Below are 17,210 nucleotides of genomic sequence, written 5' to 3' on the forward strand. Positions count from 1 at the left end.
CCCCCCCCAATGATTGATCTAAAAGAAAATGTGTGCCTAAACATGACTGGGGCGGCAGGTAGTCTAGTGGTTAGAGTTTTGGACTAGTAACTGAAAGGTTGCAAGTTCAAATCCCCGAGCTGACAAGAATCTGTTGTTCTGCCGCTGAACAAGGCAGGTAACCCACTGTTCCTAGGCAGTCATTGAAAATAAGAATTTGTTCTTAACTGACTTGCCTAGTAAAATAAATATGTTTATAGAATACATGGTGAACATTGTATATTTAAGGTATTCTGTAAATATAATATAGAAATATTATAAATATATTTATCTGAATAGTTTGGATATCAGAACACCTTGTTTTTTGGTAAGAAGTGCTACAAATCCTTAACTCTGGTCTCTTTTTTTGTTTACTGATGTGCTGTCGGTCTATGTAAAGAGTTTGACTCTTCTTGATAACTTGTAAATACTTTTTCCATGAAATGGCTTCAAAACACAATGTATTTTTTTCCCTTTCGAGATTAAAGATCAAACTTGGTCCATGCTTGGCACTGATGTCTATGTAGTTCAGTGTTGTCCTCATCTCACCGTTTGTCTGTCAGGGAAATGTCAACCATGAGTCAGATCAAAGAACAGATACAGACACACTCATATTATATTGAGTTAAGGCTACATCAATAGGCAGCCTATTTAACTGTGTTACACTGCTCTCTAGTGTGCATAAGGTAAACGTCTTTAGATCTTTTTAAGGTCTTTTGGGAGTCATGGGGTAACTGCATACATGGAATGTCTCTGGAAGTGGGCGTATCAACAGAAATGTAAGGATTGAACCAAATTGGGTGTTTGGAAAGCGAATCAGCTAATGGGCAGATTTTTTTGCCACTCAAGACCGTTTTGCGTGGCTGCTGTGTTTGAGCAGGCAAGGGATAGACCCCAATCCTCTCTGTCCCTTGCCTGCTGCTATTTCTTTTCGCTATGAAAAACGCTAGTGTGTGTTTCTTCTTCTGTATAGCCTACTCATTGATAGCCCCTAGTTTATTGAACTTGCTTGAGACATTGCAAGACAATAAATTGCGAAATGCAGCATTGCCATAGCCTATAACCTACATCTTTTGATTACCGATGCACAGTTCTACCTGCCTGGTGGGTGACATGCCACCCATCTCTGAATTCATTTCAAAGAGCTCTTTCTTTCCCTCCTTCTTGCGCATAGGCTATATCTTGGTAATCTGTGTCTAGCAATGCCTCGTAAATTCAACAAAAGTATATATTACAGTACCAGTCAGAAGTTTGGACACCTACTAATTTCAGACTTTTTTTTAATTTTTACTATTTTCTACATTGTAGAATAATAGTGAAGACATCAAAACTATGAAATAACACATATGGAATCATGTAGTAACCAAAAAAGTGTCAAACAAATCAAAATATATTTGACGCTCGTCAGGCATCAACGCCTCAGCCGGCTCATCGGGCTCCCATGCCTCAGCAGTAGCAATACAAGGATATAACATCTATTGAAGAAACAGAAATGCTTATGGGGGAGGTGTTGCTGTATATATTCAGAGCCATATCCCTGTAATGCTTAGAGAAGTTATTGTGTCAAGTGTTAGTGAAGTGTTGTGCAGGTTGGCACATTTCTTTTGGGGTGTCAGTATCTAAAAAACATATGTGTGAAATGCTTGATAGTGTATGTGATGTAAACAGAAGTCTACTTTCTTGGGGACCTGATTATTGACTGGTTTTCATCAAGCTGGCCGCTCAACAGATAGCTTCTCACTGTAACCAGTGCCTGTAATCTGGTTTAAATTATTAATCAACCTACCAGGGTGTTCACAAACACTACAGGGACAAGATCATATAATAATAAGGCAGAACAGTTGAAACTGGAGCAGCAGTTGGCCCTAGGACCATGCCCCAGGACTACCTGACATGATGACTCCTTGCTGTCCCCAGTCCACCTGACCGTGCTGCTGCTCCAGTTTCAACTGTTCTGCCTTATTATTATACGACCATGCTGGACATTTATGAACATTTGAACATCTTGGCCATGTTCTGTTACAATCTCCACCCGGCACAGCCAGAAGAGGACTGGCCACCCCACATAGCCTGGTTCCTCTCTAGGTTTCTTCCTAGGTTTTGGCCTTTCTAGGGAGTTTTTCCTAGCCACCGTGCTTCTACACCTGCATTGCTTGCTGTTTGGGGTTTTAGGCTGGGTTTCTGTACAGCACGTTGAGATATCAGCTGATGTACGAAGGGCTATATAAATAAATTTGATTTGATTTGATCATACACACGTATTAATCACATTTTTACTAATAATGTAGAACTTTGTTCTAAAGCTGTATCCGTACCCATTGGATGCAGTGATCACAATATTGTGGCTATATCCAGGAAAGCCTAAGTTCCAAGAGCTGGGCCTAAAATAGTGTATAAGAGATCATACAAAATATTTTTCTGTGACTTATGTGGATGATGTTAAGAATATTTGTTGGTCTGAATTGATTAATAAGGAGCATCCAGACACTGCACTTGATGAATTTATAAAATAGCTTCTTCCAATTATTGCTAAACATGCACCTGTTAAGTAACGAGCCTACTTGGTTTAGCCAAGGAAAAAGTCAGGAACCTTCCGCTAGCAGTAATTGGCTGAGATAATGGATGGGCTGGACATGCCAAGAAATGAGTTTGGATTGGTATGCCATGTAGCATGCAACTGTCTATAACATGAACCACTCAGTATCCTTGCTAATGCGGCATTTTGAAAGATATCACGAAGAACTGCAAATGTGTTGCTAATGCTCTCCAGTTTCTGAAAGAAGATCGTGCCATGCTGACTCTCTGACTCTGAAAATGAATCAGACTTTGAGGAAATCCCTGAATTAGGTAAAAACATTTTCATTGAATCAGACATTGTAGAGTCATCTGAAACGGTGATCAACAGTATAGTTGTAACTAAAGAAGTTGATCCAGTTTTGAAATCAGTGGAATGCCCGGTGGAAGGTGAGTATGATAGCTAATTAAGGTGATGGTGTAACGTCTTCTCCCGGTCACTCCCCAGCGCTTGAGAGCGCCAGGCTGCCCTGCATCACGCACTCCTGTCATCCATTACTCACACCTGCCTTCCCTCGTAACGCGCATCAGCGATATTGGACTCATCTGGACTCACTCATCACCTGTTATCACCCTATATTTGTCAGTTCTCCAACTCTGTTCCCCGCTTCTGCATTGATTGTCTTTTGTTTGTGTTACCTGTTTGCTGACGCTGTTCCTGTCTCGTTCCATGTCCGTTATTTATTAAATGTTTTACTCCTCGTACCTGCTTAGTCTCTCCAAACTCATTCCAAAGATAACACACTAGAGCTGACCCCAGTTAGTTGATTGGTCGATAGGCTGTTGGTCGACCGAGTTGGTTTTAGTCGAGCAGTAACAAATATATATTTTGTGCCCATCAGTGAACTAATCCAATGCAGAGGCCTAAACTAAAAGCTAATTTATGCTTGATCCAAAAATGTGGTCGGAGGCTCCATATGGAGGGTGTGATGCAATTGCGGAGCCTCCAGAGGCATGCAGAGGCCAAATCGAGCTCACAATTCACTACCCACATTTTGTAACAATGTGGAGGGCTCTGTTTAGCTCTGCATTGACATGATTGGTTGAAGGTACAGTAGGTGGGGTGGTACATCCTGTATAAATACAAACTCACTTTCTTGACAACAGCTCTGCACTGCTCCGCTAAGCGTAAGAAGTACCTATGAATGTCCTGACTTCTGCTGAGGCCATATCACCGTGAATGCTGCATGGGCCAATGCAGACATCCGATTGACCATGCGCCCAGATGAACAACGCACTTCTCTCTCCAGAATGCGCCCTCTCACGCCAATTTGTGCTCATTCAACTTTATTGTGTGAATTGTTTGCATTTGTTTGTCAGTGTGTATAAATTCCCCATTACATACTATATCACAGGTAGGTAGTACATTTACCATAAATTATTTCTATAATTTCTAATCTACAATGTTTGTTACTTTGGTTACGGTAATTTACTTTAATGCATTCAATATTATTATTCCAGTCTTCATTGTCGGCATGGACACATTGTTTGCACATTGTTTGTTATTTCAACCATCTAACAGCATAACTAAATTCCAGTGGAAAAACAATGTCTATCACTGTGATTTGAACCATTTTAAAGCGCAGCAAAATTCAAATGGGAATACATTGTCAGATATTTTGTTAATTTATACAACAGATCAATGTGCTTCATCTAATAGCAGAACCAAATAACCTGGATTGCAGTTGAGATCACATTAAAAATGCATGGTGAAATTGATCAATGAATTTTGAGATTATGCACAGATTATTGCAGTAATTGTGTTGATTTTTTTTATTTTACTAGGCAAGTCAGTTAAGAACAAATGAATTCTAATTTACAATGATGGTCTACCCCAGCCTCCCCTAACCCGGATGACGCTGGGCCAATTGTGCGCCACCCTATGGGACTCCCGATCACGGCCGGTTGTGATTCAGCCTGGGATCAAATCAGGGTCTGCAGTGACACCTCTAGCACTGAGATGCAGTGCCTTAGACCGCTGCGCCACTCAGGAGCCACAAGATCGACACAGACCTGTGATGCATGCTATCTTGAACATACAAGCTTTATATACATAAGAAGAAATGTATAGTTACAGTAATCTCAACATGTGGCCATGGATGTTTTAAGGTTGAATGTTATATTAGTTTGCAAGTTAGCCTTATTATTTTTTTGAAGTAGGCCTAATATTGAATTGTGCTTGTTTGACAATGCAACCAAATGTCAAAATTTAAAGGAGCTCTATCTACTGCTTGGATAGTTGCATCTGAGCCACTGGCTTAACTTCTTATGGCTGCCATCCCGTTAACGGGATAATTTTCATCAACAACCGCTGAATTGCATAGCGCCACATTCAAATAATATTACTAAAAATATTTATATTCATGAAATCACAAGTGTAATATAGCAAAACACAGCTTAGCCTTTTGTTAATCCACCTGTCGTGTCAGATTTTGAAAATATGCTTTATAGCGAAAGCAATCCAAGCGTTTGTTTGTGTAAGTTTATCGATCGCTCGACAAAACATTATGAACACCTAGCATCAAGTAGCTTGGTCACGAAAATCAGAAAAGCAATCAAATTAATAATTTACCTTTGATGATATTCGGATGTTTTCATTCACGAGACTCCCAGTTACACAATAAATGTTCCTTTTGTTCCATAAAGATTATTTTTTTATATCCAAAATACCTCCGTTTGTTTGGCGCATTATGTTCAGAAATCCACAGAAAAGAGCGGTCACGACAACGCAGACAAATTCCAAATAGTATCCGTAATGTCCACAGAAACATGTCAAACGTTTTTTATAATCAATCCTCAGGTTGTTTTAAAATATATAATCGATAATATTACAACCGCAACTCTCTTTTTCAGTAGGAGAGGGAAAGGCAATGGCTGCCCAAACCAGTTGCACATTCAAAACGCTACTGGCACCCGGCCATACAATGACGCAATGTTATCTTTCTCGCTCAGTTTTCAAAATCTAAGGCTGAAACTATGTCTAAAGACTGTTGACACCTTGAGGAAGCGATAGGAAAAGGAATCTGGTTGATATCCCTTTAAATGGATCAAAGGCAGGCTATGGAACATGAGGTTTTCAAAATAGAGGCCACTTCCTGGTTTGATTTTCCTCAGGGTTTCACCTGCAATATCAGTTCTGTTATACTCACATACAATATTTTGACAGTTTTGGAAACTTTAGAGTGTTTTCTATCCAATACTAATAATAATATGCATATATTAGCAACTGAGACTGAGGAGCAGGCCGTTTAGTTCGGGCAACTTATTCATCCAAGCTACTCAATACTGCCCCCCAGCCATAAGAAGTTCATTCCATTCTTTACCTTATATTTTTGGTTGAATTGGAGACATGAATCTAATATATCATTTTTGTAATATGTCGACAAGATAACATTTGAAGGAGATGTACCTTCTTCTTGGATAGTTCCATCTGTCCAGTCTAGCTTTAATTCCAGTTTTGTCCACCAAAAAAATGATATGTTGGATTCATGTCTTTAATCGAAATTATAGAATAGGACTAAATCATATCAAACTTTAAATGCACTTTAAATAAAGTTTGATTTCATTTCATTTAGTCCTATTGTTAAACCTAGATTTGTGAATCCAACATATAAATTTTTAATTTGTAGATAAACTGGAATTAAAGCCATGTTAAGTCAATGGCATAGATGGAACTCCCCAAGCAGAAGATACAGTGGGGCAAAAAAGTATTTAGTCAGCCACCAATTGTGCAAGTTCTCCTACTTAAAAAGATGTGATAGGCCTGTAATTTCGATCATAGGTACACTTCAACTATGACAGACAAAATGAGAAAATAAATCCAGAATATCACATTGTAGGATTTTTTATGAATTTATTTGCAAATTATGGTGGAAAATAAGTATTTGGTCAATAAGAAAAGTTTATCTCAATACTTTGTTATATACCCTTTGTTGGCAATGACAGAGGTCAAACGTTTTCTGTAAGTCTTCACAAGGTTTTCACACACTGTTGCTGGTATTTTGGCCCATTCCTCCATGCAGATCTCCTCTAGAGCAGTGATGTTTTGGGGCTGTTGCTGGGCAACACAGACTTTCAACTCCCTCCAAAGATTTTCTATGGTGTTGAGATCTGGAGACTGGCTAGGATTTTCTATGGGGTTGAGATCTGGAGACTGGCTAGGCCACTCCAGGACCTTGAAATGCTTCTTACAAAGCCACTACTTCGTTGCCCAGGCGGTGTGTTTGGGATCATTGTCATGCTGAAAGACCCAGCCACGTTTCATCTTCAATGCCCTTGCTGATGGAAGGAGGTTTTCACTCAAAATCTCACAATACATGGCCCCATTCATTCTTTCCTTTACACGGATCAGTCGTCCTGGTCCCTTTGCAGAAAAACAGCCCCAAAGCATGATGTTTCCACCCCCATGCTTCACAGTAGGTATGGTGTTCTTTGGATGCAACTCAGCATTATTTGTCCTCCAAACACGACGAGTTGAGTTTTTACCTAAAAGTTATATTTTGGTTTCATCTGACCATATGACATTCTCCCAATCTTCTTCTGGATCATCCAAATGCTCTCTAGCAAACTTCAGATGGGCCTGGACATGTACTGGCTTAAGCAGGGGGACCCGTCTGGCACTGCAGAATTTGAGTCCCTGGCGGCGTAGTGTGTTACTGATGGTAGGCTTTGTTACTTTGGTCCCAGATCTCTGCAGGTCATTCACCAGGTCCCCCCGTGTGGTTCTGGGATTTTTGCTCACCGTTCTTGTGATAATTTTGACCCCACGGGGTGAGATCTTGCGTGGAGCCCCAGATCAAGATTATCAGTGGTCTTGTATGTCTTCCATTTCCTAAAAATTGCTCCCACAGTTGATTTCTTCAAACCAAGCTGCTTACCTATTGCAGATTCAGTCTTCCCAGCATGGTGCAGGTCTACAATTCTGTTTCTGGTGTCCTTTGACAGCTGTTTGGTTTTGGCCATAGTAGAGTTTGGAGTGTGACTGTTTGAGATTGTGGACAGGTGTCTTTTATACTGATAACAAGTTCAAACAGGTGTCATTAATACTGGTAACGAGTGGAGGACAGAGGAGCCTCTTAAAGAAGAAGTTACAGGTCTGTGAGAGCCAGAAATCTTGCTTGTTTGTAGGTGACCAAATACTTATTTTCCACTATAATTTGCAAATAAATTCATAAAAAATCCTGCAATGTGATTTTCTGGATTTTTGTTCTCTCATTTCGTCTGTCATAGTTGAAGAGTACCTATGATGAAAATTACAGGCCTCTCTCATCTTTTTAAGTGGGAGAACTTGCACAATTGGTGGCTGACTAAATACCTTTTTGCCCCACTGTACATATCCTTCAAATGTTGATATTTGGTTGCGTAATATAGTTGTATTTGAAATCAACCAGAGTTGAAACGCTAGGCCTACTGTATTGTCCATTTTTAGTTGAATTCTGGGTTAAATTCAAACAATTGCTGTTGATGACTGCAAATGCTAAATAAGCCTAAATATCATCATTGATGATTGATAAAGTATGGTCACATTGAATTTTCTATGTTAAACACATTTCATTTTCTCTGTTGTACCTTTGGAACAACTTTGTCAGTCGATTTAGTTTTTAAGTAGAGATCTCTCAACAATCATTCTCATGATAGCACATTGTCAGTAACAAATATCATAGCTGGGCTGGGTAGAACTTTGAATGGGAGACCCAAGCGTAGCTACAGTACAAATAAATAGATACATTTTCCAGTAGGATGTGCTGCCCAGACAATGTTTTTATGATGATATTGGATACAACATTAATCTGATCTTGTTTTAAAGGTACAAATTCCACATATTTTATAAACGTTTTGTCTATGTTGAAATGACATAATCCTGTGGTTTAAGTCTAATGTATTTTCCATGTAGATTATAAAAATTAAAAATAAATAATATATTGCCACCCTTGCACTTTTCTTGAATCATTTCATATTTTCCTCTGGTTGAAAATCCAATAAAAAGGTCTCTTCACCTCTTTATTGCATTTTCAACACTGCAGAACCAATTTGACATGTTAGTCATTTAGCAGACAAGAGCGACTTACTGTACAGTAGTGAATGCAGAAGTTTTCACACTTTATTTCCCAACTGGTCTCCCATGGCGTTTCAAAAACCTTGCTCTACCTACTGAGCCACAAGGCATTCTAATTGTAATATCTTTAATTAGATGATTGGCACGCCAGAGCTAGTACTTGTTCGCACAGCCTTTGGCCAAGATAACTGCCAACAAACGCTTCTTGTAGCCGTCATTAATGAGCTTGCTGCACCTTTCAACTGGCAATTTGGCACACTCTTCAACAGCAAACGTCTCTAATCCTTCATTGTCTGAGGGATGCCCTTCACCAACTGCTGTTCCCACATGAAACAAATATAACAGTTTACTACTACAGTCCTTACTATATAATTGTAAAGTTAACTGTCGAACACTGTGTAATACTATACTACACACTGTGACTGTTGTAGTATACTATAAAATACTGCAGTATTACCCACAAAAAACAATGTATTAAATACTACAGTAATGTCCGCAAAAACACTACAGTCTGCAAAAACACTACACTTTTTAAAACTATAGTAAATACTGCAGTTTCTTATTTGCATATACCCTGCTCATTTCTATCTCCCATTATGCAATTTGGGCTACCCATAAGTAAGAAACCGACATGCCAAGTATAGACCATATATTGTGTTTCCTATAGGTTATAGAAAACAGCAGAAGCTCTGAACAATCCATTCAGACCCCAGTTGAAAATGTGCTCTTCTAGAATTTCGTCAGCAGGTTTCCTGAAGTAGAAAGTCTCCGTTAATAAAACAAAAACGCTATAATAAATACTACAGTATTTGGTCACTCTGACAGAGCTCTAGCGTTCCTCTGTGGAGATGGGAGAACCTTCCAGAAGGACAACCATCTCTGCAGCACTCCACCAATCAGGCCTTTATGGTAGAGTGGCCAGACGGAAGCCACTCGTCAGTAAAAGGCACATGACAGCCCGCTTGGAGTTTGCCAAAAGGCACCTAAAGACTCTAAGACCATGAGAAACAAGATTCTTTGGTCTGATGAAACCAAGATTTAACTCTTTGGCCTGAATGCCAAGCGTCACGTCTGGAGGAAACCTGGCACCCTCCCTACGGTGAAGCATGGTCGTGGCAGGATCATGCTGTGGGGATGTTTTTCAGCGGACTGGGAGACTAGTCAGGATCGAGGTAAAGATGAACAGAGCAAAGTACAGAGAGATCCTTGATGAAAACCTATTCCAGAGATCTCAGGACCTCAGACTGGGGCAAAGGTTCACCTTCAAACAGGACAACATATTCCAGTCTGTGCTAGCAAAACAGTCCTGTAGTGTAGCCTCCTCGTCATTTGACCATTTCCGTATTGAGCGAGTCGCTGGTACTTCCTGCTTTAGTTTTTGCTTTTAAGCAGGAATCAGGAGGATATAATAATGGTCAGATTTGCCAAATGGAGGACGGGGGAGAGCTTTGTATGCATCACTGTGTGTGGAGTAAAAGTGGTCTAGGATTTTTTCTCTCTGTTTTTTTCTCTGCTGGTAGAAATGAGGTAAAATGGATTTAAGTTTGCCTGCAGTAAAGTCCACGGCCACTAGGAGTGCTGCTTTTGGGTGAGCATTTTCTTCTTTGCATATGGCCTTACAGAGTTGGTTGAGAGCGGTTGTAGTGCCAGCTTCGTTCTGTGGTGGTAAATAGATGGATATGAATAATATAGATGACAACTCTCTTGGTAGATAGTGTTGTCTTCAGCAAATCATAAGGTACTCTACCTCAAGAGAGCAATACCTCAAGACTTCTTTAATATTAGACATCGTCCACCAGCTTTTATTGACAAATAGACACACATCAATACATGATGTAGTCATCAATTTTGTTTTCCAATGATTGCACGTTTGCAAGAAGAACGGATGGCAGTGGGAGTTTACTCGCTTGCCTACGGATTCTCAGAAGACTGCCTGATCTGCGGCCCCTTTTCCTACTTCCTTTTTTCACAAAAAAAGGCGTGGATCTGCGCCTGTTCCAGTGAAAGCAGGATATCCTTCTCGTCGGACTCGTTAAAGGATGAGTCTGATGTCCGGGAGTTATTTTCGGTCATAAGAGACGTTAGCAGCAACATTATGTACACAATAAGTTTTTTTTTAAGTTACACAAAACGATAACTTAAAAAAAATATAGCACAATTGGTTGGGAGAATGTAAAACGTCAGCCATGTTCTTCGGCGTCATCCTATCTACCACGTCCATCAATAGACTTACCTGCTGTACTATTAGTCAACCAGGAGATGGAGCTATTTGTCAACCTGAGGTACCTGAGAACTCTGAGAGAACCACATTCTGTACAGAACAGAACCATTTACCTCCCCCAAATGCAATGCTTCCATAGAAACATTCTACGGCATATTTGAAAAGTATGTAGGTGAGCTATTGAAAGACAAACATAATAATCTGAGTAGAGATGAGAGAATGTCTCTTAAGGACTTAGAATCAGATCTCTCAATTATCCACAAAAAAAATGACAAAGGAGGAGGAATTTGTTTACAAAACAAATGTGACTATGTGAATGAATGTCGCTGACATTGTATCCCCATAAGCTTTTAAAGAAGCAGCAGCTACTCTTCCTGTGGTCCATAAAACAACACAAAACATGACAAGTAAAACACTCATACACTGATAGACAAAGGACAGTGACACACATTTAAAATACAACAAAATACAACCAATACAAACAATACAACTAAAACTAATACAAACCTGACGACAACAATAATGTATTTGTTAGTTTGTGTGTCCCCTCAGGACAAATTAGCTAGCAACAGCAAGCTAGCTAAATAGGACAAATTAGCTAGCAAGTGCAAGCTAACTAGCTAAATTGCCATACATGTTTAATGCTTTTCGACCTGTCCCCAAATTAATGTCATTGGTTCAGAGTTTGTTTTGATATTTTAACCTGCGTGTCATGATTGCGTTTGGGTTCCGTGTAATTCTGGTGACTTGATCGTCGATGCTTGGCTGCTCTTTTATCCACAATAGGAATCTCTTCATGTAGGTAGCCTACCCACACTCTATCTGTGAGCTGTTGGCTAGAGTGCATGTGTGAAAACCAGAGTGGGCACATTCGCTATATAAAGCTATTTCATTGTGAAAAATCTCATAGTTGAATATACAATGGCAACCTATTTTTTATTTGGTACATCGGAATTAACATTTTAGTCATGTAGCGGACGTTCTTATCCAGAAGATCTTATCTAGTTAGTGCATTCATCTTGAGATAGCTAGGTGAGACAAAGTCAGTGCTATTATAGGGCAAGACAAGTGCAAGGTTGTTTGTGTGTGTGTGGGGGTGGGGGGGATAATAAGACTGAGATGTCTTACTTAAGATACTCTTTGAAGAGGTAGGGTTTCAGACGTTTTTGGGAAGATGGGCAGCGACTCTGCTGCCCTAGCATGAGAGGGAAGCTGGTCCCACCATTGGGGTCCCAGGACTGGATTGAGCAGGAGCTAACCTACAGTAGAGGTGGGATGGCCAAGAGATCAGAGGGGATATGACGAGTGCCTTTATTAGGACCTGCACCGCTTCCTGTGTGAGGAAAGGTTGTACTCTACGGATGTTGTAGAGCATGAACCTGCAGGAGCGAGTCACTGCTTTGATGTTTGATGAGAACGACAGGGTGTTGTCCAGGGTCCCGCCAAGGTTCTTTGCACTCTGGGAAGGGAAACGGTGGAGTTGTCGACCGTGATGGAGAGGTCTTGGAGTGGGCAGGCCTTCCCGGGGAGGAAAAGCAGCTCTATCTTGTCGAGGTTGAGCTTGAGGTGGTAGGCCAACATCCAAGGTGGGATGTCTGCCAGGCATGCAGAGAAGTTTGTCACCATCTGGGTTACAGAAGGGGGGGATGAGAAAAGTAGTTGAGTGTCACCCGCATAGCATTGGTAGGAGAGACCATGAGAGCATATGACAGAGCCGAGTGACTTTGTGTATAGAGAAAAGAGGAGAGAGCCGAGAACCGAGCTCTGGGGACACCATTAGTGAGAGCACATGGTGCAGACAATATACGCTCTACACGTCAAGTGGTAGAAGCTACAAAAAAGCACAATTAAATAACCAGAAAATAACTAGGTAAGTTATTCAAGTGAGAGAGTGGTGTGGAGCCTTCCTCTCTTTCCTTCCTTGAATAATTCCACAGAACAACTTGGCAGAATGTCTTAGTTTCGGGCGACAATCTTCGTTTTGGGCAACAACACACTGCTTGACAAGACCGTGGCTTACAGCTGCCACTGAAAAACTAGGGTAGACTGAATCCCTAGCAGAGGTGAAGAAAAAGACCTCATCCAACAGACACACACACCAATTATCAGAAAGCTATCACAGATTGACCTGAAACCAGTTGAAGTCAATGGGTGTGTTTGAGTAGTAAGGTTAAAACAACCGACCGTAGACGAAAGCTGAGGACTGAAGTCAGGGGAGGTGCATCTGCTACAGCTGAAAGTTGGACATTAATGTGGTTATCCAACAGCAAGGTTCAGATCAACATGGCAGTGTTGCCATTGTTTTTTATTTTATTTAACTAGGCAAGTCAGTTAAGAACAAATTCTTATTTACAATGACGGCCTACCCCGGCCGAACCCTAACCCGGACAATGCTGGGCCAATTGTGTGCCATCCTATCCCAATCACGTCCGGTTGTGATACGGCCTGGAATCAAACCAGGGTCTGTAGTGACACCTCTAGCACTGAGATGCAGTGCCTTAGACGGCTGTGCCACTCAGTAACCCCAATAATATTATAGGTTTTCTTTAAAATATTTAAAAAAACTTCTACACCCATATCACACCCTCACAAACGGATATCACGTGTGTACATTATACAATCAATTAATGAGAGAGAACCTAAATCACATTTATTTATTCACTGTAGGCTAAACTTGAACTGTGGCAAATTGGTTCCTGTTTCTTAGTTTTTTACCTTCGTCTTGGTTTTGTCTTCGCCCCAATGTTTTTCGTTCAGCTTTTCCACTTCGGAAGTTTATCTGCACCACCACGCACCTGTCTGGTAATGTTGAACGCCTCCTCTCCTACTCAGCCTCCCGACAAAAGCTTCTCCCAAGTGGGTGTGACACCAACTCCTGTTGACTGCTACACTGATGCTTGGATCCCACCTGGCAATCTGCTTCCTGTCTGCCCTGGCCTGTCTCCCCCTGCCTGGTACACGTATCCCCGCCTCACTCCCCCTTCTCTCCCGAGCAAAGCTAAGAGCACAAACGCACACACATACACCGCAGACTTTGGACTGACCAGATTTTTTATGTAGGTTATTTAACTTGTGAATCTTATTACTCAGAAATACTTTAATTAATTAGCAAAGGCCAACTATTTATTTATTTTATCTCAGACTTTTATAGCCGACTGGACATAGAGAGCTACGCTCACATAATTTTATTTGGGCGAGTCTAGTGACTCTTTGAACTTGGCTAGCCCCAAGCCGTTTTACTTCTTGTTTGTGTTTAGTGCTATCTGCTCCATGACTCGTGCATGCTTTGTTGACTATGAACTTGCTCATTTACCCAACCGTGGGACAGACAATGTTGGTTCCCACACTCACAACTGACTCTCTATTGGTTACACAGACTCTTGGCCTCCCATCCTATTCAAATCTTCTCTCGCCGGCTTTGTATTCATGTTATCTGATGAAATTGCTGTACAATATGACCTTGTTGCCATCGGATGCACATTCAAGGTCCCAAAAACTCAACACTGCAAATCTCTCTCTGTTCCTTGCTGTGCCCTGATTCTAATACTGCTGATGAAATCTGGAAATGTACACCCTGGCCCGTCTACTGTTACGAGCCCCAATTCTGACTTGTGCTCTGGGGATTTCTGCTTCACTGATTTCTGCTCTCGTAAAAGCCTGGGTCTTCTGTACGTTAACACTAGAAGCTTGTACCTCAAATGTACACTAGACAAGTTGGGATCTTTTTGTTTCTGTAAAATGGAAAGTGCAGTCCAGGATCTTAAGCACAATACGTTTGTGGATTTGTAACATATCATACGAATTGCAAAAAAAATATTATCAAAATGTATTTTTTTGCAGTTGGAACATATGAAACGGATGATGTTGTACACAATTGGATGACGTAGTACAGGGTTTTTCAACTCCACAAATGTTGGCTGAAGCCCCGGACAAAAACACCTGACTCAACATGATGATTATTTGACAGGTAGAATCAGGTGTGCGGTTCGGGGCCACAAGAAAAATATGTCCTGAAAGACCAGAGGACCGGAGTTGGGGAACACAGATGTTGTACACAGATGTTGTACACAAAAAAAACAGGGACCAGTTTTGGCTCATGAGCACCACTTTCAAACTACTGGCTGACATTATACAACATTTCTGGAGCATCACATTAATTATGGGAGAAATGGTGGTGGTAACGCCTTTACGCAAAAATATTGATATAATTACCATCATATCGAACAAAAACTTGGAGTCACGCGATGATATGTTGTGTGGTCCTCCCAGAACCCCTCGGGAAAGCATGCAGTTTATTAGGCTACAGATGAACTAAGTTATGATGAACTTCACAGGGGTGGTGAAAGTCCACAGTGATGAGGGTGATGCTCCTTTCCAATAAATAACGAAGGTCTTATTCTGGTGACATGATGATAGATGCCTGGCTACCATTTGATCATTTAAAAAAAAAATCATGTACAGTTGAAGTCGAAAGTTTACATACACTTAGGTTGGATTCATTACAACTCGTTTTTCATCCACTCCACACATTTCTTGTTAATAAGTTAATAAGCTATAATTTTGGCAAGTCGGGTAGGACATCTACTTTGTGCATGGCACAAGTAATTTTTCCAACAATTGTTTACAGACAGATTATTTCACTGTATCACAATTCCAATGGGTCAGAAGTTTACATACGCTAAGATGACTGTGTGTTTAAACAGCTTGGAAAATTCCAGAAAATTATGTCATGGCTTTAGAAGCTTCTGATAGGCTAATTGACATCATTTGAGTCAATTGGAGGTGTACCTGTGGATTTATTTCAAGGCCTACCTTCAAACTCAGTGCCTCTTTGCTTGACATCATGGGGAAATGAAAGGAAATCAGACAAGACCTCAGAAAAAAAAATGCAGACCTCCCACAAGCCTGGTTCACCCTTGGGAGCAATTTCCACATGCCTGAAGGTAACCCGTTTATCTGTACAAACAATAGTATGCAAGTATAAACACCATGGGACCACACAGCCGTCATAGCGCTCAGGAGGGGAGACGCATTATGTCTCCTAGAGATAAACATACTTTGGTGTGAAAAGTGCGAATCAATCCCAGAACAGCAAAGGACCTGGTGAAGATGCTGGAGGAAACAGGTGCAAAGGTATCTATATCCACAGTGAAACGAGTCCTAAATTTACATAACCTGAAGGGCCGCTCAGCAAGGAAGAAGCCAATGCTCCAAAACCACCATAAAAAAAGCCAGACTACAGTTTGCAACTGCACAATGGGACAAAGATTGTACTTGTCATCTGGTCTGATGAAACAAAAATAGAACTAATAATGACCATAATGACCATCGTTATGTTTGGAGGAAAAAGGGGGAGACTTGCAAGCCGAAGAACACCATCCCAAACGTGAAGCACGGGGGTGGCAGCATCATGTGGTGGGGGTGCTTTGCTGCAGGAGGGACTGGTGCACTTCACAAAATAGATGGCATCATGTGGAGGGAAAATTATGTGGGAAGCTTGTGGAAGGCTACCCGAAACGTTTGACCCGAGTTAAACAATTTAGAGGCAATGCTACCAAATACTATTTGAGTGTATTTAAACTTCTGACCCACTGGGAATGTGATGAAAGAAATAAAAGCTGAAATAAATCACTCTCTCTACTATTATTCTGACATTTCACATTCTTAAAATTAAGTGGTGATCCTAACTGACCTACGACAGGGAATTTTTACTAGGATTAAATGTCAGAAATTGTGAAAATCTGAGTTGAAATGTATTTGACTAAGGTGTATGTAAACTTCCAACTTCAAGTGTATCAAGTAATTCACCCACAAAACTGAGTGAGTGTGGACTAAAGAGGTGTGACCTGGAAAAACGTCCAGGACAGAGTGAGATGTAGGACATTCGTCAACTGCCTATGAGTTTAAGTCAAGTAAATTTCATGAAATCCTCAGAGGTACACCAAGATAGCCAGAAGCATCTCATAGGCTAGAATGAAATGAAAGGGGCGTATTACATACCAACTGCTATTTCTCTCAACCATGTCATTGTGTGTAGCCTACAGTATAATTGTGGGTGTGTTGGGGGGAAAAACAATTCTGTTCAAACCAAATGGTCGACTAAATGTGTTATATTTTATTATGTTCTATTCTACAATGCATTCAGTAGAAGACAAGTCTCGTCATTTTTTGGGAAGATTTGATGATCTGACTGATAACAACCAGCATCATGGTCCTCATGGAAAACAGACTATTAATTTGTGAGGATGATATTCCAAGATTAGACCTGGCATGAAGTCACTCACTACATTTCTTCAAAATGTCGAAATTGGAATTGATCTCCATCCAACTAGATCTCACGGT

Source organism: Oncorhynchus nerka, linkage group LG25 (genome assembly GCF_034236695.1).
Source record: "Oncorhynchus nerka isolate Pitt River linkage group LG25, Oner_Uvic_2.0, whole genome shotgun sequence".
In the NCBI taxonomy this organism is placed as follows: domain Eukaryota; kingdom Metazoa; phylum Chordata; class Actinopteri; order Salmoniformes; family Salmonidae; genus Oncorhynchus; species Oncorhynchus nerka.